The sequence below is a fragment of the Pinus tabuliformis genome, chromosome Q (genome assembly GCF_031772625.1).
Source record: "Pinus tabuliformis cultivar Carrire ecotype Pingquan chromosome Q, CPIR1, whole genome shotgun sequence".
Lineage (NCBI taxonomy): Eukaryota > Viridiplantae > Streptophyta > Pinopsida > Pinales > Pinaceae > Pinus > Pinus tabuliformis.
Genome location: NC_142296.1, coordinates 541942873 through 541970798, shown reverse-complemented (window position 1 = coordinate 541970798; position 27926 = coordinate 541942873).

Genomic DNA, 27926 nt, shown 5'->3' with positions numbered 1-27926 from the left:
GGCACCTCATCTGTGCGACACTTCTGCATCACCTTCCCTGCCAATATCTGATTCGCAACCTTGACTGCAGGGTTTCTGATGCTGGAGATGGCATACCCTTTCTTTTTCTTCGCCAACTTATATTTCTTCTTAATTGACTTCATGATGGCCAAAGCGTCATTTTTTCCCTTTGAAATATTTGTTGGATCCTCCCCTGTGCAAGGTAGCCAAGTAATCCTATGAATCAGATGGTCTGTTGATCTGAAATGATCATAAACTAAAAACTGATGTAGAATTGATTAGCCATTATTGAGTTGAATGTTAACTGAAAAGTGTGGAAATCGAGGAAAATTGCTTGAGAAGATGACTTTACAACAACTGATTAAATACAAGATAGATGCATAACAGAAATGAAAACAATAAAAACACAACGATACCAGACAACAAGTTTGATTACAGAGTTCGTCCCTAATGGACTACGTCTCCAAGTCCGCTTTCAAGATGGGCAACCGCTTTATTAGGATTGAAATAGGAGAAGTTGATTACACAGAGAAAAGACCAAACTGAATGTGCACGCAGGCACTTCTAATCACTGTCAACAGATAGCCCTCTGAACTAGCTTTCCAACGCCTATCACAGTTCCCAATTCCGACTCCAGATGCTCCTGTTACACTGAAAACAAAACTGCCTATGACCTCCAGAAACTGCAAATGAAAACCAAAACCACTCTAATCCTCAATGAAGGAAAAATTCACCTTTTAAAAGCCTCTAGGTTCATGAAAACCTCCTTGGCTGAATTCAAGATGGATTTGGTTGCTCCTGGATGAGTTTGGGAACTCGGTCTGGTTGTTTCATGACACATAAGCTAGGTTCTAGGTCTTCGCATTAGTTGTTTTCATGAAACTGTTAACAAAACCCATAATTAACCATATAATAAAGCTCAGAACCACTGGCAGCTTACTAACCGGGCGGAGGAGAAACTGTCGCATGTGAGCGTCAGGTGGTCAACTGCCTGACTGCCACTTGGTGGTCTTCCCTAGCAGTTCGGTGATGGTTTCGTTAACCGCTCACATGTGACAACTGTTAGCTCTTCCCCAAGGTGGTTACCTCCACGGTTGATGGTTATATCCCAACGTTCACATTACCCGCGCGGTGAACTTCTCTGGCGGTGAACTCCCACACTGGTCACATGTTCTCTGCTACGGTGAAAACTCGGTGGTTCCTGTCTGCTAACCCGATAGTTTATACTGATCACATACTGACCTTTCTCCGATGCGGTTAAGTGTCCGCGTGGTTATCTGATGGTTAAGGGTCTATTTTAATACATTTAAATTGTTTATAATGTTCATAGGCCGAGGGTTGTGGTATGGTCTTGTGTATAGGTTTTAATACTTAGGAAAATAGGTTTTACAATGTAATGCTTGGATTAGGTCTTTAGGATTAGTATTAATGTGGTAGGTTAGGCTTAAATCATAGGTTTTGAATCATGATTAAAATACAATAGCCCATGTCGTTTTTTTGTCTAAATGAACCACATCAAATCCATTTGTCACATTGTGACATTTTCACCATGACCCTTATCGACGACAATAACCCTAAGAGAACTGAAAACACTGGAGGAAATTGACAAAACTGATGAAAACCTGACTTCTTTGGATACATTAAACTGACAGATCCTCCTAGATGAACTGTCTCCACTTGAAAGCTTTAGGACCACAAAAGTTTTGATTTTAAGCAGATACCAGGTGAGGGTACAGTTCCCTCACTTTTTCGATCTCCATCCACCTTGCCTTGCTCAGATTCATGCCCTTGAGTCCTACTCGAAGATATTCAACATCTCCATGCCTCAAAGATCGAATCTTCATGTCCAAGTTGATGTCTTCCTGCAACTCATTCATGTACTCAGGTGCCAAATCATTAATAGTCGGAGTCTATGTATCTTCCTCATGATCCATGATCATCGGAGGTTCATACAATTTCAGATTTTCCACATTTACAACTGAGTAAATTCGCATTTAAGGAGGTAAATTTAATCGAAAAGAATTATTTCCAATATTTTTCATAATCTTGAAAGGACCATACCTGATGGGTTTCAGTTTCTTACCTTCTCCTTTCAACCTATCTTTAATGGTATACAACCATACCTGATCACTAACCTGGAAATGATGATCGACTCGATGCTTGTCGTGGCACATTTTGTATTTTGCCTAACTCTTCTCTAACTGATCCTGCACTGCTGCATGTATCTGTTGTATCCATTGAATGAACTTAACTACTTTTTTTGCATCATCATGTTCACCCACTTTGTCCTCCTCACCAAACATGAAATCCATTGGTGACTTCGGTAGATACCCAAAACATGTTTCAAATGGTGATCGATTAGTAGATGAATGTAAGGCTCGATTGTAAGCATGCTGCACATAAGATAAAGATTCATCCCACAATTTAGGATGTTTACTGCAATACCCTCAGAGAATATGTATAACTGTCCTATTTACCACTTCAGTTTGTCCATCGGTTTGTGGGTGAAAGGTTGTGCTCTTTTTCAACTTTGTGTCCATGAGTTCCCATAAGGTGGACCAAAATTCTCCTACAAAACGAGTGTCTCGATCAGAAATAATAGAAGTAGGTAATCCAAAATGAACCCATACCTGATCGAAGAACATTTTTGCAGTCTGTTCAGCTGTCACTTGCTTTTTGCAGGGAATAAGAATACACATTTTGTTGAATCTGTCGACCACAACATACAAGTAATCATGCCCTCTCCTGGACATAGGAAGTCCTCCAACAAAATCCATGGAAATGTTGTCCCATGGTTGCAAAGGAACTGGAAGTGGCATGTATAAACCAATCTTTCAATTGCCTAGTTTGTTGGTCGAACACATCACACATCCTTTAATGTATTTAGCAACAGTTTCATACATACGAGGCCAGTAACAATATCTTTGAACTTGTGCCATTGTTTTGCTTACTCCAAAATGCCCTGAAATGCGAGAAGAATGTGCTTCTCTGACAACATGCGCTCTTTCTATCAGTGGTATGCATAACTTACCCAGATGATATAACAACCTGTCATGAACATGATAATTGATTTCTTCCACCTGAGCACCATGAGTTAGTGATTAATAAATCTCTTTGAAATCAATATCTGTTTTATATTGTTCTGTATAACTTTCATGTTTTAAATAACTACTATGTAGAACTATGGAAGCATTCAAAGACGGTCTAGATAACATATCAGCTACATTTTTTATGACACCTTTCTTGTACTTAATTACTAAGTGAAATTGCTAAAGAAACCCCTTCCATCTGTAATGACGAGATTGTTGCAACTTAGTTTGAGATTGTAAGTACTGAAGCGGCTGATGATCTATGTGAATCACTATTTCCTTACCTATTAAATAATGTTTCCATTTCTTAACACTTTTGACCAAAGCAAATAGTTCTTTATCGTATGTCAGATAATTCATTACTGCTTTAGAAATAGTTTTTGAATGAAAACAAATTGGTTTCCCTTTTTGAAGTAAGACAACACCCATTGCATAACCACTAGCATCTATTTCAATTTGAAATGGCTGTTGAATGTATGGTAAAGCTAAGATTGGTGTTGTAACTATTTTCTGCTTAAGTGTATCAATGTTATGAAACCAACTTCACAAAAAGATAGAAAAGATAGATAAACGCCTTAGAATTCAGCCTCTTCAAGGGGGTAACCTCCTTTACATTACATAAATGAACAATTCTTGGATGATTCAAATGACAAAACCTCCTTTCTATATATAGGAGTCTAAGGAGTCACAATATAACCCAGTCGACCTAACAATAATAATATAAAGCCACAAAAATAACAATAGAGGGATTCTATGGGGCATAGTAATAACAATATGGGCACAATAGGGGCACAACAATATTAATAAGGGATACAACTACAATAGTAATGGGGTAATCACTAGTATTATAGGACCTAACATGCCCCTCTCCTTCAAAAAAGTGTTGTCCTCAACGCTTGAGTAGTTTTGGATGCTTCTATATAAAAGTCTCATCCTCCCATGTGGAATCTTCAGTGGATAAGTTCTTCCACTTGATGATATACTCCGAAATTGATTGATTTCATAGCTGTCGAGTTCTTGTTTCTGTGACTGCTTCCGGTTCCAATATAATTTTTTCTTCCTCGTCAAGTTCTGGCAATATTGTTTGAACTGGGAGCTTGTCGCCTATAACCTTCTTTAAACATGAAACATGGAAAACTGGGTGCACTCGAGAAGCTGCAGGAAGCTCCAATTTGTATGCCATAGTACCAATCTTTTGCAACACCTTGTATGAACCATAATACTTTGGTGATAATTTATTATCCTTCTTAGCTTGCTTGAGGGACATTTGTTTATATGGTTGTAGCCGTAGGAATACCCAATCACCTACATCAAAACTTCTTTCGTTGCGACTTTGATCTGCCTGTTGTTTCATTCTATTCTGTGCCAACACGAGGTTATCCTTTAAGAGTTGGAGGACTTGTTGTTGATGTTCGATGTGATGTTCCACTGCTTGAACCTTAGAATTTTCTCTTAAATATGATGTGATGGATGGTGGCTGATATCCATAAAGTGCCATAAATGGGGTCATTTTTGTTGCTGTATGGAAGGAAGTGTTATACCACCATTCAGCCAGAGGCAACCATTTGACCCATTGTGTCTGTTTATCAGATACAAAGCAACGAAGATATCCTTCCAAACATTTGTTTACTATCTCAGTTTTCCCATCAGATTGAGGATGATAAGATGAGCTATGAGCTAACTGAGTACCAAGACAAGAAAATAATTTTGTCCAAAAATTTCCAGTGAAAATGGGATCTCTGTCACTTACAATAATCTTTGGGTTTCCATGTAGCTTTTGAATTGTTTCCATAAATGCAGTAGAAACTGTATTGGCTTTAAATGGATGTGATAATGCACAAAAGTGTGCATACTTGGTAATTCTGTCAACTACCACCATGATGACACTCTTTCCCTCAGACTTGGGTAAACCTGTGATAAAATCCATTGAAACCTCCTCCCAACGTTGGCTTGGAATGGATAAAGGTTGTAATAGACCCGGGGTCTTAATTGTTTCAACTTTATTTTGTTCGCAAACTAAAAATTTCACCACAAACTTTTGAATATCTAATTTAAGGCCATCCCAAAAACATTCCTTCTTAACCCTGTGGTAAGTTTTTAAAAATCCTGAGTGCCCTCCTAAGGGAGAAGTGTGCAATTCCATAAGAATATTTTGTTTGAGTTGGGAATTCTTACAGAGGTATAAGCGATCTTTGTACCATAACGAATCATTTTGCAGCTAAATGTATCAAATGTACTGGAATCTTGTTGTAACTTTTGAATAAGTGCCCACACTTCTTCATCATTCTTCCATTCCTCCCTTGCTTCATTTATCCAATTGGTTGGATAATAGAAATGGCGCACAACAATGCTTCCACATCCTCATCCTTTCTTGAGAGTGCATCTGCCACCACATTTTGCTTCCCTTTTTTGTAGATGATTTCAAAGTCATAACCCAACATCTTTGTGACCCACTTTTGTTGCTCTTCAGAGGATAATCTTTGTTCTAAAAAGTATTTAAGGCTATCATGATCTGTTTTTACCTTGAAGTGTCTTCCCATTAGGTAGGGTCACCATTTCTTAAGTGCATGGAGTATTGCCAACATTTCCTTCTCATAAATAGCTTTGTGTAAAAACTTTCCCTTGATTGGATGACTTTCAAAAGCAATGGGTCTTTCATCTTGCATTAAAACAACACCAATTCCATTTCCTGAAGCATCACATTCCACAATAAAGGTTTTTGTGAAGTCTGGTGTAGCTAAGACCAGTGCTTGGCACATTGCCTCTTTAAGATGTTTGAAGGCCTTTGTTGCTTCTAGAGTCCATGAAAATGCATCTTTCTTCAATAATGTTGTTAGAGGTGCTGCTATTCTCCCATAATTCTTAACAAACTTGCGATAATACCCTGTCAACCCGAGAAATCCTCACAGATGCTTTATGGATGTGGGGATTTTCCATTCCTTAATGGCTTTAATTTTGCTAGGGTCTACCTTAACTCCTTCATGAGATACAATATGACCCAAATATTCCACCTCTTGTACTCCAAAGAAACATTTGGATCTTTTTGCATATAATTGTTTCTCCTCCAATAGTTGTAGCACCCTGTCAACATGTTCAACATGATCCTTCCAAGACTTGCTGTAGATTAGTATATCATCAAAAAATACTAACACAAATTTTCTAAGGAAGGGTTTGAAAATGGAATTCATCAAACCTTGAAATGTAGAAGGTGCATTGGTAAGGCCAAAAGGCATGACCAAAAATTCATAATGACCCTCATGAGTTCTAAATGTTGTTTTTGGAATGTCTTCAATCTTCATTTTGATTTGATGATATCCTGAATGAAGATCCAACTTGGTGAAGTAAATTGATCCATGCAATTCATCCAGTAATTCATCAATGACAGGAATGGGAAACTTATCTTTAATAGTGAGCTTGTTGAGCTCCCTATAATCCAAACACATGCACCATGATCCATCCTTCTTGTGCACCAATACTACTGGAGCAAGAAAGAACTTTGACTAGGTTGAATTATACCAGCCTCTAGCATTTCTGCAACCATACGTTCAATTTCACTCTTTTGGGCATAGGGATATCTGTACGGCCTGATGTTTGGAGGAACACTTCCTGGAATCAGATGAATAGCATGATCATGATCACCAATAGGTGGGAGACCTTTGGGAGTCTCAAATACCTTGGAATGATTGTCCAAGACTTTTTGGAGATCTGGAGAAATAGATGATTCCGATGTGGAAACATCTAGCGAACATAATTGTGAAATTACACCTCTTTGTTCCTTTTTTAGAAGCTTTGTCATACCATTAGAGCTGATTATCTTTCCGGTTTCCCTGCAATACCCCTTAATTCAACTTCCTTTCCTTCCATAGAAAATTTCATGAAAAGTTCTTGAAAATTAAAAGCTATTGTACCCAAGGATTGTAGCCATTGGACTCCTAGTACAACATCAGCACCTCCCATTGGAATGGAAAGCATTGGGCTAGTCAATACATATTCTCCCATGGATAGCTTGATATTATGGCACTTTCCAGAGCAATTTATTGTTCCTCCATTTGCAACCATCACTTGACACTCTGGTGCTGGATATAGGAAGCAATTCAATTCTTTTGCTATCTTACAATGAATAAAATTGTGGGTACTTCCTGAATCAATCAACACTATTACCTTTTTCTTCTTGATTTGTCCTTCTATCTTGATGGTTTGAGGAGTGGTAATTCCAACCAATGCATTACAAGATATGGTCGAATTCATTTCTTCTTTATCTAGGCTTTGTTCCTGGAGTATATCCTCTTCTTTTGACCTTTCTTGCTCCTTTTCTTCTTCCTCTTCACAATCTATGTAGAATAATTTCTTCTCAACACACTTATGACCTTTAGTGTATTTGCTATCACAACTGTAACAAAGCCCTTTTGCTCTTTTTTCTTCCAATTTTTGTGGTGTCAACCTTATAGGTTGTGGAAGACTAGGGGCAACAACACTTCCATCTTTATAGTTGTGAGTGGTATGCTTCCTGGTTGCCATAATTTTGCTTTCCATTTTTCTTGCTAACTTGAATGCCTTCTCCAATGAATTAGGTTCCCAAAGGCGAACATCATGTTGGATATTATCCTTTAAAGTCCCTATGAACACATCAATCCTATGCTCCTCTGGAATATTTTTTACCCTTATGTTCAATTTTTGGAACTCCTCAATGTGCTCCATTATTGAACCCTTTTGTTTGAGACTTATCAATTGGCTAAAAAAAGTGTTGCTTTTTGTATCCTCATAATGTGCTGTCAATTCTTCCATAAAAATTGTCCAAGTGATAATTTGTTTATAAAAACAAAGCCATTGATACCATACAAACTGATTTGGTTCCAAATATAAAGTTGCAATACGTAACCTTTGTGTGTTTTGCACGTTATTGAGATCGAAAAATTGCTCCATCTGTAATATCCATGTTGCAAGATCCTTGCCATCAAACTTCCTCATATCGATTTTTGGAATATGGTGGGTCTTCGGTCCAACATTAGAGTCTATGAAATCATGATTAACATTTATTTTGTTCTCATCATGAGTTTCCTTTACTACCCTTTTACCATTAGTAAGCATTTCTTGTAGAAACTTTGTCAAATATGTCTTCAAATCTTCCGTGCCTATCTTCAAATCTATCTTCAAATCGTCCATCTTAGCTTCCACGTCATTCACCTTAGCTTCTATGCCTTTCTTTAAACAATCCATCTTAGCTTCTACGCCTTTCTTTAAAACATCCATCTTAGCTTCTACATCTTTCTTTACAACATCCATCTTAGATTTTGTTACCTTTTGTGCAAGTGACACTTGTTGCATTTTGTCTCGTAATTTTGATATATCATGTTGCATTTTTTCCTCTTCTTCATGAGTCATGCTAGAGCTTTCAGGTTGCTTACTAGGTGTTTTCATTTTCTTTCCTCGGGGCATCAATTATCGATAATAATGCTTTACTATGCCCTTTGAATTCCTTCAAACTAATTTTTCAAACCAAGCTTATGCAAAAATTTAAAAAAAGTACACACCTTTTTTCACTTCGTAGGAGCTTGATATTGAATCTGATGTATCTCTGTAATTTCGGATCATACAATTCTGAAATTACAACCCGCAGTAACCCACTGCATCCTCTTTCCATTGCCACCAGTCTGATCCAAAATGAATTCTCTAGGGAAGAGTTATGTCAAATCTCCCACAGTGACCTGATTATAGACTAGTTCAGTAGAGCGAACTTGTACGATGTGCCACGAGTCACTGTTTCAACCTTTGGCTCTGAAAAATATATATAAGAAACTACAGTCCATCCTCTTTCTGTACCTTCTTACGAAATTTCATTCTGATTCTCAGAAAGAAAGTTTATGAGAGATTTTTCGGTGTAAATCACAAGCAATTTCATTTGTCGACGCGTTTCGAACCAACTAGTGTGGTTCATCGTCAGGACAAGTTGAAGAATCAAATCTAGCTTAGCATCTTAAATAGTTAGATTAGAACATCCAATGGCTATAATTCTTGACCAGATAACAACTATATTGTCTAACGGCTAAATTTGACCAGGAAATGGTTAGATGGACGGGATTAGGGGCAAAAACCTATATTTAAATAAATAAAATAATTAAAATAAAAGTAAAGGGACCATTTAATAAACTTATAGTTATAAATATATATTAAACTAAATTAATTATAAAATATATTAATATAAATTAATATTTAATTATAAAAGTTATTACATATATAAATATTAGAGTAATTAATAGTAAGTTGTAAAAGTTGTTAAATATATAAATATTAGGGTAATATAGTTAGTTAAATTCTTATTAAAATAAGAGTTAAATGGATTATGTTATAAACTTAAAAATAATAATAATAATAATAAATAAATAAATAGTTATTTATAGAAGTTTTAAAAATGAAAGTATTAGAGTAACCTAAGGGTCATCAAAAAAATATATATATATGATAATAATTAATTTCATAGTTATTTATAAAACCTAAGGGTCAAAATAATAATAATAATAATAATAATAATTCTTTTAATATTTAAAATTAGTTAATAGCTTATTTAAGGGTTAAAATTAGCATCTTATCATAGATTAATTTCAAGATAATTTTTATTGTTAATTAAAATTATTAGAAAAAACTTAATAGCATAAATTAAGCGCTACTAAAATACCTCAAATATTAACAGCCAAGCCTTAAAGAATAAAGGCCACAGGATACAAGAAATAAGGGGAAATTAAAAGAAAACAAGATCAAGCTACACCTAGGGAGGGGAAGAAAGGAAGAAAACAACTAGGAAGAGAGGGCTGGGACCCAGCAACTACTGATCTTCCAACCATCCTCTCTATTGAGATTGATCGGCCTTTTTTCAATATCAAGGGCTTCCCTAAGTCCTTTAGACCCCTTAACACCATCCGGAAGTCCCTCAGATCTGTGAAGGATCCTATCAACCCTAAGGACATGAAAGGGGTATATATTATTCCTTGTTCCTGTGGGACCCCCTATATTGGTGAGACGGGTCGCTCCATTAATCAAAGGATTAATGAGCACGTAGCTGACCTTAAGCATAGGAGAACCAAGTCTTCAGCTTTAGCAGAGCATGTGGAGAAAACCAATCATCACGTCTGCATTGAGGAGGCTAGTGTTATTGCTAAAATTGCACATTTCCATCTCCGGAAATTTAGGGAAGCCCTTGAGATTGAAAAAAGGCCGATCAATCTCAATAGAGAGGATGGTTGGAAGATCAGTAGTTGTTGGGTCCTAGACCTCTCTTCCTAATCGTTTTCTTCCTTTCTTCCCCTCCCTGTTTGTAGCTTGATCTTGTTTTCTTTTAATTTCCCCTTGTTTCCCATATCCTGTGGCCTTTATTCTTTAAGGCTTGGTTGTTAATATTTGAGGTATTTTAGTAGCGCTTAATTTATGCTATTAAATTTTTTTTAATAATTTTGATTAACAATAAAAATTATCTTGAAATTAATCTATGATAAGATGCTAATTTTAACCCTTAAATAAGCTATTAACTAATTTTAAATATTAAAAGAATTATTATTATTATTATTATTATTATTATTATTATTATTATTTGACCCTTAGGTTTTATAAATAAATATTAAATTAATTATTATCATATTTTATTTACTTTTGATGACCCTTAGGTTACTCTAATACTTTCATTTTTATAAATTCTATAAATAACTATTTATTTTTTTTTATAACATAGTCCAGTTAACTCGTATTTTAATAAGAATTTAACTAACTATATTACCCTAATATTTATATATTTAACAACTTTTACAACTTACTATTAATTACTCTAATATTTATATATGTAATAACTTTTATAATTAAATATTAATTTATTTTATAATTAATTTAGTTTAATATATATTTATAACTATAAGTTTATTAAATGGTCCCTTTAATTTTATTTTAATTATTTTATTTATTTAAAATATAGGTTTTTACCCCTAATCCTGTCCATCTAACCGTTTCCCGGTCAAATTTAGTTTTTAGACAATATAGTCGTTATCTGGTCAAGAATTATAGATATTGGATGTTCTAATCTAACTTTTTAAGATGCTAAGCTAGATCTGATTCTTCAACTTGTCCTGATGATGAACCACACTGGTTGGTTCAAAACGCATCGACAGATGAAATTGCTTGTGATTTACATCGAAAAATCTCTCATAAACTTGATATGGATCACAGAAGCCTCAATTCAATAGAAAGAAAGTTATGACGATTTTCCCGAGGTCACCTGTTTGGAATGTAATTCAGGAGTCTGCAAAAATACCAACTTCCTCAGATCTATCTGCGCAAATATAGTGCGAAAAGCTCTAAAATTCGTACTCGAGGTTCAATGTGAATTCATCTCAAATGGGTTTTTTTTTAGCTTCTGAAATGTCACAGAAAAAAGTTATAGCGAAAATGCCACGATGACCTATTTGGAGCAGAGAAACCCTAGAATCCAAAGCTCTGATACCAAATGTTATGAAACCATCTTCACAGAAAGATAGAAAAGATAGATCAACGCCTTAGAATTCAGCCTCTTCGAGGGTGTAACCTCCTTTACATTACATAAATGAACAATTCTTGGATGATTCAAATGACAAAACCTCTTTTCTATATATAGGAGTCTAAGGAGTCACAATATAACCCAGTCAACCTAACAATAATAATATAAATCCACAAAAATAACAATAGAGGGATTCTATGGGGCACAGTAATAACAATATGGGGACAATAGGGGCACAACAATATTAATAAGGGATACAACTACAATATTAATGGGGTAATCACTAGTATTATAAGGACCTAACAATAAAAATATTTTTGTTGTTTTCCTCCCCACTGAAAGGGGACTTTAGAACCTGTTAAAGCATGTAGTAGCGAAGCAATCAAAGAAAACTGAGCAATAAATTTTCTCCAATACTGAATTGCACGTAAAAAACTTCTAACTTCAGTCACATTCTGTGGTCTTAGCCACTTAGCAATCACTTCAATTTTAGCTGGATATATTTTTAAACTTCCACCTCCAACTATGTAACCAAGATAATTCAGTGAAGTTTTCCCAAACTCACATTTGGAAAGTTTAAGGTACAATTGTTCCATGTTTAATACTTCAAAAACCTGCTTAACATGTTTAACATGTTCTTCTATACTGGAACTGAAAATCAGAATGTCATCTAAGTAGATTATGACAAATTTATCAATGTATGGGCAGAAAACATCATTCATCACCAGCTTGAAAGCTGTTGGTGCATTACACAAACCAAAATAATCCTTGTCTAGTCCCTGTCTAGTTTTGAATGTAGTTTTCTAGATGCCATTTTCTGCTATGCAGATTTGATGATACCCACTTCTTAAATCTTAGTGAAATAGACAGCATTTTTCAGTTGATCAAGTAAATCATCTATCCTACGAAGAGGATACTTGTTTTTTATTGTTATTTTGTTTAAGGCCTTGAAGTCAACACACATTCTCCATGTCCCGTCTTTCTTAGGAACCAAAATTATGGGTGAGCCACATGGAGATGAACTAGGCCGAATAAAACCTTTTTCAAGGAATTCTTGTATTTTTTTATTTATTTATTCATTCTCTATAACTGATAGGCGATACATTCCAATATTAGGAAGAGGGGCATCTGACATTAGTTGTATTTCATGTTGTATTTCTCTTTTTGGAGGAAGATTTTTTGGTTCCTTAAATAGATTTTGAAAAGAATCTACCACTTTAACCAAACTATCTTTAAACTGAGATTCACAACCTGAAAAAGCATCTTGTCGATCCTTATGTTGTTCTTTCACAACCATAAGTACATATTTCTTACTTGAACTTATTAATCTCTTCATCTGATTAACTGAAACTAAATCCAAGTGTGTTTTAAGTTTATGTGCCCTGACAATAAATTCAATCCCATCTTTCTTAAGATGATATTTATGCTCTTTCCTATAAAACACTGCATCACGATCATAGAGATAAGGACTTCCCAACACTACTCCACATATATCAGCTGGAATCACATCTAAATCTACTTCATCAATGTAATGATTTGTAATGGAAAATTTTAGTTGACACTGCTTTGTGACATTAATCTGAGTTTCTTTATTCAGCCAACCTAGAGGGTATGGTCTTGGATGATTATGTGTCTCCAAACCCAATTTCTTAACTAAATCTTCAGATATTAAATTTTCCTGTGATCCACTGTCAAATAATGTATCTATCTTTGTGTGCTTAGAAGTTATCCTTATGTGAAATAATTCAACCCTTTTATCCTCATTTAGATGACTTCGATTGGACGAAGGTATAGAAGTATTAGAACTTGAACCAGTATCAGAAGTTTTACCTGTTGAAACCATTGCGGTTATTTTACCTTCATCACCTGAGTCGGAACCCAAATCTTGTTGGATTGTTGTATTGGCCTTCTTCTCACCTTTCTTCTTCAGAAACTTCTTCGGTTTGAGTTCTGGGTGAAGTTTCCAACATTTGGACTCATCATGTCTGATCCTCTGGCAATGAGTACAAGTAGGTCTTTCACCTTCCTTCTGAGCTGTTGTTGTTCTCTTTCCCTTCAGATTACCCTTCTTCTTGTTGTCTTTGGAATCCTTGATTTCCAATTGTCTGGTTGGTTTTTGTGAAAACTTGAATGGCCTGCCACCTGATTCAATATGTATGGCCTGAACACACACCTCATCAAAATCATCAGGATTAAACATCAATAAAGTATGTTGCAAATATGAATGTAAACTGCTGATGTATTTTAACAAAGTTTCATGTGTATCAATGAAATACCAAGCTCCAATTCTTTCTTTCTGAAATCTTGAGTAAACTCCTGAACACTCTACCCTTTACCTTGCCTCAGATGACGCTAATCAATCACAACTTGCTGCATATATCCTAAAGGATAGAATTGTTTCCTAAGAGCTTTTAAAAACTTAGACCATGAAGAGATGATTTTTCCTTTTCTCTTTACATCTATTTGAGTTTTACTTTCCCACCAGATTAAAGTTGTTCCCCCCATTCTAAGTGTAGCTAACTAAATTTTTGTTTTATTGTCAGAGATGTTCTGAATACGACAATACACTTCTATTTGCTTAATCCAGTTATCTAACTTTTCAGGATTCATTTCACCAGCATAAATAGGTAATTCAAATTTAACATCAAGTTTCAAAAGAGATGTTTTCTTAGGTTTCTTTTCTGTTTCAGATTTAGAACTAGAAGAAGCGGAAGAAGAAGATTATGGGGGTGAAGGAGGTTTATTAGCCTTGCCTTTACCTTTGTCCTTCTTCGATGTCTTTGAAGAAGAAGCTGCATCTCTCACCTTCTTGTCTTCGTAAAATTCTCCCAACATTAGCTGCATAGTCAAGAATGCCTACTCAAATTGTTCTTCACTCATCTTAGTTTCAGTGTTTTCACTTGCATTTGATCCTGACATGGTTGATTTATGGACAACTCGTCGCTCTCCAATCTCAGGATTGATCTGCTCAAGGATTCCTTCTCCTCGTTGTGACTTTGACCTGGTTAACATTCAATGGAAAATTCTACAAACACAACCTGCTCTAATACCAAAATTATATGATCTGAAATGATCATAAACTAAAAATTGATGTAGAATTGATTAGCCATTATTGAGTTGAATGTTAAAAAAAAGTGAGGAAATCGAGGAAAACTGCTTGAGAAGATGGCTTTACAACAACTGATTAAATACAATATAGATGCATATCAGAAATGAAAACAGTAAAAACACAACGATACCAGACAACAAGTTTGATTATGGAGTTCGTCCCTGATGGACTACGTCTCCGGATCCGCTTTCAAGATGGGCGACCACTTTATTAGGATTGAAACAAGAGAAGTTGATTACACAAAGAAAAGACCAGGCTAAATGTGAACACAAGAACTTCTGATCACTGTTGTCATGGTTCCCAATTCCGACTCTAGATGCTCCTAGTACACTGAAAACAAAACTGCCTATGACCTCTAGAAACTGCAAATGAAAACCAAAACCACTCTAATCCTCAATAAAGGAAAAATTCACCTTTTAAAGGCCTCTAGGTTCATGAAAACCTCCTTGGCTAAATTCAATATGGATTTGGTTGATCCTGGATGAGTTTGGGAATTCGTTTGGTTGTTTCATGACACATAAGCTAGGTTTTAGGTCTTCGCATTAGTTGTTTTCATAAAACTATTACACAACCCATAATTAACCATATAATAAAGCTTAGAACTGTTGGCGGCTTACTAACCGAGAGGAGGAGAAACTGTCGCATGTGAGCGTCGGGTGGTCAACTGCATGACTGCCACCTTGTGGTCTTCCCCGACAGTTGACAGTTATATCCTAGCATTCACATTACCTGCACAGTGACTTCTCTGGCGATGAACTCCCACACTGGTCACATGTTCTCCGCTACGGTGAACACTCGGCGATTCCTGTCAGCTAACCCAATAGTCTATATTGATCACATATTGACCTTTCTCCGACGAATTAAGTGTACACGTGGTTATCTGATGGTTAAGGGTATGTTTTAATACATTTCAATTGTTTTATATTGTTCATAGGGCGAGGGTTGTGGTATAGTCTTGTGTATAGGTTTTAATACTTAGGAAAATAGGTTTACAATGTAATGCTTGGATTAGGTCTTTAAGATTAGTATTAATGTGGTAGGTTAGGCTGCAATCATAGGTATTGAATCATGATTAGAATAAAATAGCCCATGTCCTTTTTTTGTTTAAATGAACCACATCAAACCCATTTGTCACATTGGGACATTTTCACCATGAGCCCTTATCGATGACAACAACCCTGAGAGAACTGAAAACACTGGCGAAAATTGATGAAACTGACAACAACCTGACTTCTCTGGATACATTAAACTGACAGATCCTCCTGGATCATCTATGATGGGGATGGGCTCCTCCAACCATAATCACCCATCATGCACCAAGCAAAGCAGCTGCCTAATGACGAAAATGGTCACTCGGGTGCAGTGGTAATGCGACACCCAGAGCAGGTTTAGCAACCCTGTTTTCTCAACACCTCTGAGCCATTTGCGTGGCTCCAACTCTATTATTCCAGTCGGTGCGTCTTTCTTCTGGTGCATTAGCTGCGCGGTCGCTAAATGTGGGAACTTCTCGTGGTCCGCGAGGTCCCAATCTTCAAATTTTAGTATGGGAACCCATCCCAAGTGCGCTCCTTCAAAAATAATGTTGTCAGGGAGCAGTGGAATTTATAGAGAGCTCTTTCTCTCATCTATATCCTTGGGCACCTTATCTTTACCCTTCCACAGAGGAACATATGTAGGAAACCTGGTGAGAGGGTCCGCACCCTGGGTTTCAACTTCCATCTCTACATCCTCCTCCTCCACCAGGATCTCTTCAATCTCTTCCTCCTCATCGGCCTCCAAATAAATTTCCTTCCCCTTTTCCTCCTGTTAGTGTCTGGATCTACCTCAGGCTAAAAGAAGGCAGGTCTAGGGTAACATCAAACCACACTTAACCTGGTAGCTATCCCTACCAGATCGGGAGAGGGCTCTCTCCTTGTCAATCTCAATTAGAATATGGCAACTAGGGCTTGAGATGACTGAAATGAATGCTAATTTTAGTCTAGGTATAGTAAATTAGGGTTTCTGGTTTGATTTTAAGTTTTGGTTGCTGGATCAATTGGAGAAGGTAGATTGGATCCGGGAAATCAACTCAGGAATACAGTCATGTCCTGTGGGGCAGGGTAGACAAGAGCTTATGTACTAGAAAAGGATTGAGATGGTAGAGTAAGACTGCTGAGGAGTTGAGGAGGGCACAAGAAACTATGAATCCTCTTCAAACAGTGAAAACATTGAAAACTAAATGCAATCCCAAGACAAAGCACTGTAAATCTAGTGTATTTTGTCTATTCACCTTGATTAATTTAATTTAGAAGAAAGAGAGAGATGTGAATACATATAAAACTTCAGAAAAACTCATTACAAAGAAGAAACAATACATAAACTCACTTTCACAAGAATCCCACAAAAATAGCTGTGAAACTTAGTTTTATTCCTTGCCAAACTGCTGATACAAATGTTCAGTGAGTCCAACACTTCTTCCAAAGTCCAACCTTCACAAATGAATCAAAAAGTACATGATATAGGCAAGGAAACTACTAAATCTAACTATCAGGGTCGAATCCATGAGATAAGGGGTGGTTTCAACCATATCTAAACTAAGAACAGGAATATAGGCAATGGACCAGCTTGCCTCTAAAACCAAGGAAACCAATTCATTCAACTCAAAACCACCTTTGACTTGATGTATCTACCCTATTAAGTGTTTTACATCCATAATTACATCAAGTTACATAATTTACCATTTTAATTTCACCAAGAGAGCAAGAAAAAGTCAACTGTAGAGAAAATTAGGCGAAATATGGAAAATCAAGCAAAACTGCCAAAATTCATCCTATGCGCAGCGCCACTGATCCTATGCGCAACGCTTTTTCTAGGCCAATTTTGGATGGCTTCCCAGAGTCCAAATCAGGCGCGGGATAAATCGTTGGAAAGCTTGGTGAATCTAGCTTCTGGAAAAACTTGAATTTCTAAATTTGGAGTCCATTTTCCCGTCCAAAAATTGATTCTCCCAAGGTTGCTTCTTGTGTGGCAAAAAAGTGGCAGAGAGGGCACTTTTTGGATGTTTTTTGCCCTTTTGGAGACCTAGAACTTGTTCAAAATTCTCAGCCATTTTTGAGCTTCCATATTTTTTCATGTTGATTCCAAAAATATAAACTTTTTTGCAAATGCATGCCCCAAACAAAAGCGCAACGCCAGTGGCGCTACACACCTGCTGAAAAACCCTATTTTTTACATTAAAAATTCTAAAATTGACAAAAATTTCTCCAAATTTATTGAAATTTGGCATGATTGACCCTTGTTAAGTTCTTTGATGAGCCAATGATACTTCAGCCAAGATCTTTAGTTTATCTTTCTCTTTCTTGTTCCTCAAGACTCTTCTTAGTTTGGCTTTTAACCGCTTTGTCCTTGCATTACAAATCTTGTTCCAGGTTAGGTAGTGATAGGCTAAGTGACGAAGCATCTTTTTGTCTCTGTTAATCCTCTCAATCAACTTCTCCAGGTGTATGTTAACCGCTAAAGACAAATCTCCTTAGGATTTTCAATTTCCTTTGCCTTTTGTCTTCTAACCTTGCCTCTTCGCTGCCTAGTCACCTGGCCTTTTTCATTGTTTGTGAACACTTGTGGTGAATGATGAGATAGGGTGGATGGATGAAAGATGAGTATGAAGAGATTTTAGGATGAGTAGGTGACGGTGAATGGGAGTGTGAATGTGATTAAGGGAGTGAGTAGGGTTTAGGGGAGTTAGGGAATATGGGGAGTGAGTAAGGTTTTGGTATGTTTATGTATAGGGTTTGGAAGTTTATGTATAGGAATGAGGTGTATGTAGGATAGGGTTTATATGGGGGGTAGGGTTTTAATTTGTAGTGTATGGGAGTTTAGAAATAGTAGCAAAGATGAATGAGTGACCTTGATGAATAGTGAAACCATAGTGGATAAATAGACTTTAACAACTATGGTGAACAATGAAAACTAGGGTTTTGATTTCATGGATGAAAAACCAACAAGACAAAATCACTCTTTGGCAAGGAGGAATAATGCACTTATGTAAAAAAGGTGAACTTGGCTGTTTGAAGTGATTTCAGGTGATTTAGCAGTGTTTTCGAAGTGTTCAACAAGTGCGCAGTGCCAATTGTATGCGCAGCGCCAGTGTAATTTTACACTGGAAACCTACCACAGGTGCGCAGAGCCTTTTCAATGCGCAGTGCCAGCCGACAGGTGTGCAGCACCCTTTTGCAAGCCGCTTTGGGAGGCCTTCCTGGTGTCCAAATTGGGCGTGTGATAGCTCGTTGGAAATCTTATCAAGTCTACTTTCCAGAACATCTTGAATTTTCCAATTTGGAGGTCATTTGCCCTGTCAAAAGTCAAATCTCCCATGACTGGTCAAAATGTGCAAAATGAGGCTGCCTAAATGTAGAGTGTTGTTGCAGTCAGCTTGTGAAGGTCTTCCGCAACTCCAAATTGAACTCATGATAGCTCGTTGGAAATATATGTGTGTCTAGTTATCACTTGACTCATCAAGAAAGTCATTTGGCCAACTAAGCTAGGAGAAATCTTAATTTTCCCAAGGTCACTCCAGAGGTGCATTAACTCTCCTGAGACAACTGTATTTTTGACATTTCTCTAAAACCATGATAGCTGTGTAAAAAATGAAGGAGTGTTTCTTCCTTGGCCTATTATGGACAATAACCTCTCTCACATTTTCCAAATTCATTTTATCATGCTCAGAAACATCATTTGAGTAAAACCTATCCCGATGTGTGGAACAGGGGATTTGTAGAAATTAAGAAAAACGAAGTGGATAAGGGGCTTCTAAATTCTTGAGAAAATTTTAAGAAGTAGGGAGGGATGTTAGGAAATAGGGGAAATTGGAATTTCAAAGATTGAGTGAGGGGAAGGGGTCCAAAAGGGAAAAACACAGGCTTAGCCTAGAAAATTGTCAAATTGTAGCAAGAAACTAGGGCTTCTGGGAAAATGAGGAATTTGAGGGATATCAGTGATGGGAAGTGTTTAATAAGGTACATTAAGGATAGGGAAAAGTGTATGAGCATCAGGATACACGTTTTGTTGATGATTTGACCATCCAAGAGAAATAGACAAAATAGACACTTGGAAAACTTTGGAAGGAGTGAAAACAAATCCTAGACCTAATACCTAGTGACCAAATTTTATTTGAAGACTCACTAAAATGAAAAAATTTGACCTTGACACCTTAAAATCACTTTGTAAGACCATGTTTGATCACTGGAGGAAGGCTTCAAATACTGACACTAACATTGGCTCCAATGGGGATGGTAGCTCCTTGGAGGTGCCAAGAACCGCAGATCTTTGGAAAAGGAGACTAGTGCCTTCATCCATTTGGCAATATGGAGTCAAAACTCAAGCTGCTGAAAATGAACTTCCTCCTTCCACAAACTAGCTGCTAGTTTGTCTACAATATTAGCTTCTGTTTGGAGAACATAATCATCATCATACTGATCAAACTGAGGAAAATCATCAGTATAAAACAAATCATCAAGCATACATGTCATATTAACAGATCTCTCTTCTGCAAGATGATACATAAAACAATCATTATCAGATCTATGACAACTGGGATAAGAAAGAAAATGTTTTGGATCAGCCACTCGTTCTTTTTCAATCTGTGAGCCATGGTCTTAAACGTCATACTCATTCCTTGTAGTGATCGTTTGCATCATCTCTTCCCCTACACTTACCAAAATGTCTAGCTTTACCTCTAAAGATGTTGATTCCTCTGGGTCTATGTTCTTCATCTCTTCTTCCTTCAACTTTGCCCTTTTGATCAGCAGATTAGCCTCTACATCTACTCCACTATTTTTCATCTCTTCAAGTGTTGCAAGGTTCCTTTCTCTAAGTTGAAACTCCATTTCCAGATCAAAGGCATCGGGGTAGTGCAAGAGAGCGGATCCAGGAGGAGGTCTTATATTAACTGGCATCGAAAAATAGACTTGGCTAAATCTGGCTAAAAACTGTTGTACTGTCTCCCTTGGTTGTCTTTTCAGCTGATTATACTCTTCTATAATCAAGAAAGGGTTCTATCTGACCACCCACCCGTCGAGGAAAACTTTGACAAACTGCTAGAAATCTGAGATGCTTGCATCAGGCAAGATTTTGAAGCAACCCTTGACTTTGCCTTGCAAAGAAAGAGCAAAAAGCCTAATACTGACATCTTCTTCATCAACTTCAGAAAGGTCAAGAAAGGACTCAAAATTCAATACATGTCTCTCAGCAGTGATGTTGTCGCGTTCACCATCAAATCTTGGTAGATATAGGTCATGATTTTTAGGGAAATCATGGGATATGTTATCGGGAAAACTAGTGTCCATTTAGAGTTGTTAGTCTCACTAAGATGGGTAGCTATCTTAGAAACAAACAAACTAAAGTTACTTGTGTTTTCCTTTATGAGAGATAGATGAGAGAGAAGCAGAGAGTACCAACCTCAGTCTTTCGCTAGTCTCCTTGCTTGTTTCCTCTCTCCTTTGATAGAACTTTCACCGCTCCTTCTCACTTGTCCCGCTTTGAAGAACACCTGTAGAGTCAAAGCAGCAAAATACCATCAAAGCATAGAGATTTATAACCATAAACAATGTAGGATCAGATGTACATTAACCATATAAATTCATATACAAATACAAGATTCAGAGATATACAAGCATATGGAGGAAAAATCAAATAGCTTTATTGATAGAAGTAGTAGAAGAGAGGATTACAACCAAGCTGTCTGATCCAGCATCATCCTCCCAGCATGAAAGCCCTCTTCACCTCATACAAAGCAAGATCACCCAACAATGTATTCAAAGAGAAACCAATAGCACTTCCTTGCAAATTACAAAATTCCAGCCTTTGGATCTCTAGGATGAGGGATCCATATATAGATGTTTACAGGAGAGTGAGCCAGCTTCTGGGATTTTTATTAGTGTCATTTCACTAATAGTTCTTGGTTCCACTTGGAGATTCCATAATCTCTTACTCATCCCTGGGCGAATTCAGAGAGGCAAGTGTCATATGAGCAGTTTCTAGAAGATTCTTTGGGTTTCCACCTAGCAAACTACTTCTGCCATTTGTATGTTCTCACTCATCGCACCCTACAGAAGGGCTTTCCAATATGCATCGCACCCCCCATGTGTAATAGGTGAGATGCATCGCACCCTATGCATGGAGCAGTCTGTATGGTCCAATTTTGACCAATTCTGAGTAGTTTTTCATGGAGAATTTCTGGGAGATGATGTAATCAGCTGACCTTGTTCCTTTAGGGTATGAAACAACACTTTTAGGGGTTTACAAGCCCTTGGTTTATGGACATATGTGATTGGGTTTGCAGTGCCCAAATATGTCTATAACAGGATATAGGAGGTAAAATCAGAGGCTTGTATCGATCTGGAATTTCACAAGGTATAGGGGTATGTACAAAAGGTGTAGAATTAGTCTTGGTCTCTTGAGGCTCATCAATTTGAAGACGGTCATCACAAGCTTCAAAAAAAGGGTCTTGATCAAGCTCAAAGGCATGCATATCTTTGGTATTCACAATCTTCAAAGGGAAGGAATCAACTGCAGGCTGAGAAACTTTTCTCAAATACAATATACTTTGCAAAGCCTTCTTGACATTCTCGAGAAAAGAGAAGAAATAATTTATAACAAAGAACATAATGTCTTGGATGAAATTCCAACTTGAATACTTGATCTTTCCATATTGTCCCTTCATGCTTCTGTGGGTCGGGTTCATCCTCCAGTGGAGTCCTTGGATCTGATCTTGAAACTGATTTGGAGTCGTCAGGTGAATGATTTCAGCCTTCCGATGCGTGATTGTTGTCCACCATCAACAATCAGATCTGAACTTGATACATTTTACTAAGGAACAAAAAACTACGTTCCCCAGTATAGTCAACACTATGTTAGTGCCTGGATCTACCTCAGGCTAAAAGAAGGCAGGTCTAAGGTAACATCAAACCACACTTAACCTGGTAGCTAGCCCTACTAGGTCGGGAGAGGGCTCTCTCCTTGTCAATCTCAATTAGAATATGGAAACTAGGGCTTGAGATGACTGAAATGAATGCTGATTTTAGGCTAGGTATAGTAAATTAGGGTTTCTGGTTTGATTTTAAGTTTTGGTTGCTGGATCAATTGGAGAAGGCAGATTGGATCTGGGAAATCAACTCAGGAATACAGTCATGTCCTGTGGGGCAGGGTAGACAAGAGCTTATGTACTAGCAAAGGATTGAGATGGTAGAGTAAGACTGCTGAGGAGTTGAGGAGGGCACAAGAAACTATGAATCCTCTTCAAACAATGAAAACATTGAAAGCTAAATGCAATCCCAAGACAAAGCACTATAAATCTAGTGTATTTTGTCTATTCACCTTGATTCATTTAGTTTAGAAGAAAGAGAGAGATGTGGATACATATAAAACTTCAGAAAAACTCGTTACAAAGAAGAAACAATACATAAACTCACAGTCACAAGAATCCCACAAAAATAGCTATGAAACCTGGTTTTATTCCTTGCCAAACTGCTGATACAAATGTTCAGTGAGTCCAACACTTCTTCCAAAGTCCAACCTTCACAAATGAATCAAAAAGTACATGATATAGGCAAGGAAACTACTCAAGCTAGCTATTAGGGTCGAATCCATGAGAAAAGGGGTGGTTTCAACCATATCTAAACTAAGAACAAGAATATAGGCAGTGGAACAGCTTGCCTCTAAAACCAAGGAAACCAATTCATTCAGCTCAAAACCACCTTTGACTTGATGTATCTACCCTATTAAGTGTTTTACATCCATAATTACATCAAGTTACATCATTTACCATGCTAATTTCACCAAGAGAGCAAGAAAAAGTCAACTGTAGAGAAAATTAGGCGAAATCTGGAAAATCAAGCAAAACTGGCAAAATTAATCCTATGTGTAGTGCTTTTTCTAGGCCAATTTGGAAGGCTTCCCAGAGTCTAAATCAGGTGCAGGATAGCTCATTGGAAATCTTGGTGAGTCTACTTTTTAGAACAACTTAAATTTCTAAATTTGGAGTCCATTTGCCCCTCCAAAAATGGATTTTCCCAAGACTGCTTCCTGTGTGGCAAAAAAGTGGCAGAGAGGGCACTTTTAGGGTGTTTTTTGCCCTTTTGGAGACCTAGAACTTGTCCAAAATTCTCAGCCATTTCTGAGCTCTCATATTTTTTCAAGCTGATTCCAAAAATATAAAATTTTTTGCAAATGGATGCCCCCAACAAAAGCGCAGCACCACCACTGAAAAAACCCTGTTTTTTACATTAAAAATTCCAAAATTGACAAAAATTTCCCCAAATTTCTTGAAATTTGGAATGATTGACCCTTGTTAAGTGCCTTGATGAGCCAATGATGCTTCAGCCAAGGTCTTGAGTTTATCTTGCTCTTTCTTGTTCCTCAAGACTCCTGTTAGTTTGGCTTTTAGCCTCTTTGTCCTTGCATTACAAACCTTGTTCCAGGTTAGGTAGTGATAGGCTAAGTGACAAAGCATCTTTTTGTCTCTGTTAACCCTCTCAATCAACTTCTCCAGGTGTATGTTAACCGCTCAAGACAAATCTCCTTATGATTTTCAATTTCCTTTGCCTTTTGTGTTCTAACCTTGCCTCTTCACTGCCTAGTCACATGGCCTTTTTCATTGTTTGTGAACACTTGTGGTGAATGATGAGATAGGGTGGATGGATGAAAGATGAGTATGAAGAGATTTTAGGATGAGTAGGTGAGGGTGAATGGGAGTGTGAATGTGATTAAGGGAGTGAGTAGGGTTTAGGGGAGTTAGGGAATATGGGGAGTGAGTAGGGTTTTGGTATGTTTATGTATAGGGTTTGGAAGTTTATGTATGGGAATGAGGTGTATGTAGGATAGGGTTTATATGGGGGGTAGGGTTTTAATTTGTAGTGTATGGGAGTTTAGAAATAGTAGAAAAGATGAATGAGTGACCTTGATGAATAGTGAAACCATAGTGGATAAATAGACTTTAACAACTATGGTGAACAATGAAAACTAGGGTTTTGATTTCATGGATGAAAAACCAACAAGGCAAAATCACTCTTTGGCAAGGAGGAATAATGCACTTATGTAAAAAAGGTGAACTTGGCTATTCAAAGTGATTTGAGGTGATTTAGCAATGTTTAAGGAGTGTTCAACAAGTGTGTAGTGCCCTCAAACAAGTGTGCAGTGCCAATTTTATGCGTAGCGCCAGTGTAATTTGACACTGGAAACCTGCCACAAGTGCGCAACGCCTTTTCTATGAGCAGCGCCAACTGACAAGTGCGCAACACCCTTTTGTAGACCACTTTTGGAGGCCTTCCAGGTGTCCAAATTGGTCTTGTGATAGGTCGTTGGAAATATTATCAAGTCTACCTTCCATAACATCTTGAATTTTCCAATTTGGAGGTCATCTGCCCTATCAAAAGTTAAATCTCCAAAGACTAGTCAAAATGTGAAAAATTAGGCTGCCTAAATGCAGATTGCTGTTGTAGTCAACTTGTGAAGGTCTTCCTCAACTCCAAATTGAGCTCATGATAGCTCATTGGAAAGATATTTGTGTCTAGTTATCATTTAACGCATTAAGAAAGTCATTTGGCCAACCAAGCTAGGAGAAATATTGATTTTCCCAAGGTCGCTCTAGAGGTGCATTAACTCTCCTGAGGCAACTGTATTTTTGACATTTCTCTAAAACCATGATAGCTGTGTAAAAAATGAAGGAGGGTTTTCTTCCTTGACCTATTATGGAAAATAACCTCTCTCACGTTTTCCAAATTCATTTTTTCATGCTCAAAAACATCATTTGAGTAAAACCTATCTCGACGTGTGGAACAGGGGATTTGTACAAATTAAGGAAAACGAAGGGGATAAGGGGCTTCTAAATTATTGAGAAAATTTTGGGAAGTAGAGAGGGATGTTAGGAAATAGGGGAAAGTGGAATTTCAAATATTGAGTGAGGGGAAGGGGTCCAAAAGGGAAAAACACAGGCTTAGCCTAGAAAATTGTCAAATTGTAACAAGAAACTAGGGTTTGTGGGAAAATGAGGAATTTGAGGGATATCAGTGATGGAAAGTGTTTAATAAGGTAAATTAAGGATAGGGTAAAGTGTATGAGCATCAGGACACAATTTTTGTTGATGATTTGACCATCCAAGAGAAATTACCTTCAAAACCCTAGGAGAGGGAAATGAGCCTTACCCAAGCACAACTAAAACACGAACAAGGTGTAAAATGACCCATTGGAACCTGAAATGATGATTGAAACCCTTTAAATGATGGTACACTCAGCTGAATGGTGACATGGACCGACACTTGGAAAACTTTGGAAGGAGTGAAAACAAATCCTAGACCTAATACGTAGTGACCAAATTTTATTTGAAGACTCACTGAAATGACAAAATTTGACCTTGACACCTTAAAATCACTTTGTAAGAGCATGTTTGATCATTGGAGGAAGGCTTCAAAGACTGACACTAACACCTCCATTGTCAGATTGGCCCTCAGTGGGTTCCTAGGAGAGATACGCACAGGTATCATGGCCTATTTATCCTTCTTGGGTCTCGACATGCACAGTGATTTAGGGATCTCAGCGACTATCCTGGCTCTCTCTAGAGCTTCCACTTCCATAATTGCCTACACAGCTTCCTTGGTGGTCATTGCTCTGGTATCCATGACTTCTTTGGGTGCTGCCATAGTGTGATTCCAAAGTTCTCTCAGCATCTCTGGTAATTGCTCAAGTAACGAATTTGCCTTCAGAATATCGAACAAGTCTCGGTTCATGAATATCTGAGTGCACAACAAATCAGTTCTCAAATTGCCAAGTGTTGTTTGCTGGTCAGCCCTTTGTAATTTATAGTGCCTTTTGAATTTCAATTCGACCATTCCCCCCACATTCGGTCCATTAATGCTAGATTAGCGGCATATTTTCAAGAATCTAGCCCATAAAGTTCACCTTAAATGCTTGTCGCACGCTCCATTTGGTCTCAAACCAAGCATCACATCGTGAATAGTGACTTTAACGGTCACTTTTCAGCCGACCCATGCACCAGCGCAGCTACCCTTGCGCTATCGCGGACCCTATGACACTTTGCTACTCCGCGCAGTTCCTTGGCAGAGTAGTTTATAGTCCCGCACCTCTTTTCAGCTGCCTGGAGTGCTAAGACTGTGCTTCAATTGGCTAGTCAAGTGGCCAGGCCACCTGTGTATGGCTTCAAATGACTTCCATTCACTTTTCCTGGGAAAGGTTCTTCATTCAACTTTACCAACTATACCACGCCACCATCTGTAATCTCCTTAATAACATACGGCCCTAACCAATGCATTCTAAATTTCCCTGGGAATTTATTAAACTTACTATCATACAACAATGCCAGATCGTTTACCTTGAATGTGCATAGCTTAAGTGTCGGTCGTGTCATGCCTTTTCGCGCTGCTTTTGGACTTGCTGGTGGAATCCAACCAAAAATCATTCTTCTTCAAACTCTTCCAGCTGCGTGAGCCTTTCCTCCAGGGCTCCGCAATCTGTCATACCTGAGAGTGCTGCTATGCGTAGACTAGGCACGATATATTCCATAAGCATTACGACTTCCACTCCATAGACAAGCCTAAAAGGTGTCTGCCCTATCAGTTTCTTACATGTCGTTCGATAAGCCCATAACACTGCAGGTACACGTAGGTCCCAATCACTTCTCTACACATTGCATACCTTGTTGAATGCTTCTGTGCATAGAATCTTATGCATGGTTTCTCTTTCTGCATAATGTCTTTCCAACATTAAGATCCATCTGCAAGTTTACCCCCCAACGCATGCTTATTGACAATGTATTTTAGCGCGGAGTATATGAGCCTCTGCGCAGGTTGGGGCTTCTCTCCATAGGCCTGTGTCCACTTGGCCAGATGTGCGCATGGGTCATCCTGTTCATCATAATTCTCTTCTAATCACATCTTAGGCTTCCCAAATTGTGTGTGCATCATTCTCCTACATTCGCGCCAATCATCAAATCTTCCTTTGTGCGTACCCCACCATCTCGCGGGAGTAGCGCGCAGTACCCAGTCCAAGGCCTTGAACCGTTGCTTTTCTGGCACCTCCCTTTCAAATGCATCCAAGAAGGTATCTACCTCATTTAGACCATCATAAGTAGGCAGATCTCTTACTTTTCTCGACACGCAGCTAAGTGACCTAGTCATCATATTGCAATTCAACGTAGTTACCTCATGTAACCGATTCTGTCAAC